Genomic DNA, 1,458 nt, shown 5'->3' on the forward strand with positions numbered 1-1,458 from the left:
GAAGCACACAAATGGAGTATTTTAAGAAATATTCAATAAGTGACTCATTATTGAGGTTATGGAATGCAAACACATGTTCTAGGGACCTATCGTTAAAACCATCATAGTGGTGGCTTCCAATCCGGACAAAATTGGACGTGTAGTACTTTCCTACACATGACCCACACATGAGAGCGTGGTTCTCTAGGCGGTTCGCACCCTTTGGACCCATCATAATCGAGCTAGTTGTCCGTAGCGACGTTCAAAGATCAGCATACCCCTAAGTGTCATACGAGGTATGACCACCATCATCATCATAGTGTACACATCCATACTCATCATCATAAATGGGAAAGTATCCTGTAGTATATAAACACACATGGTGAGATCTCTGTAGTTTTCATCTTTAAATCATTTTTATGACACAACCTATACACCGTTTACATATTACTCTAAGTAACATGCACACATTAGCCTTCATACATTCATCATGATTAACATTAACTAGAGTTGTGTCTTTGAAAACTCGTCGTCATAATGCATCGTGGCATTTAATACATGCACGTCATATTAATATGGAACATATCATATTAAGTCATTTCATCATCATAGGTCTCTCATCATGTTATTATTATGCATCATCATGTCAACAACACGCACATCATCTCATCATTGCATAGTATCATCACATCATCACATCATTATGTAATGTTATCATATAACATCATCACATCATTATTTAACGTCATCATATCATTATTTAACAACGTCATCACATTATCATATAACGTCATTACATCATCATATAACATTATCACATCATCATACAACATAAAATATAAATTACTCGTGCAAGAACCACTGGGCACGTTTCTTCATGTACAAGACAAGTCTTCCGACTGAGTCGATACTAAGGTCACTTACTTGGTTAGCTTAGGTTGAAGCTATTGCAACTCTTTAATGCTAGCTTAACGTTGCTCTTTGAAATTTAATTCTGCCTAGAGAGCTAACAATCATGAATTAAAATTCTACTTATAGAAATTGGCTCACCTAATTTATTTATCAATAATTTAAACTTACTCATAATAATTCAAATTAGTAAATCGCTCACCTAATTTTACATAAAATAATTTAAACTTACTCATAATAATTTAAACTAGTTAAGTTTAATTATGCATAAATACTTCAAACTTGACTCCAAAAATTTAAACTAACTAAAAAGTAGTTTTACTAATCTTTAACGCTTCATCCTACTAACCCGCTTCCGAAAAATTGAAACTAAGAGGAAAGAGTCCGAGCATACCAGGCAATGTGGGACATTTGCTTTTTTCTTTTTTTTAATCTTTGGGTTTTACACAAACTACCTAGGTTGAGTTGGGTTAGATTCTTTCTGTTTGGGTTAGGGTCGAGTTTTTAGAAAATAAAAAATTTATGACGATTTATAGGTTTACATTTTTTTTTTTTTTTTTTTTTTTTCAG

Source organism: Cucurbita maxima, unplaced genomic scaffold (genome assembly GCF_002738345.1).
Source record: "Cucurbita maxima cultivar Rimu unplaced genomic scaffold, Cmax_1.0 Cma_Scf00030, whole genome shotgun sequence".
NCBI lineage: Eukaryota > Viridiplantae > Streptophyta > Magnoliopsida > Cucurbitales > Cucurbitaceae > Cucurbita > Cucurbita maxima.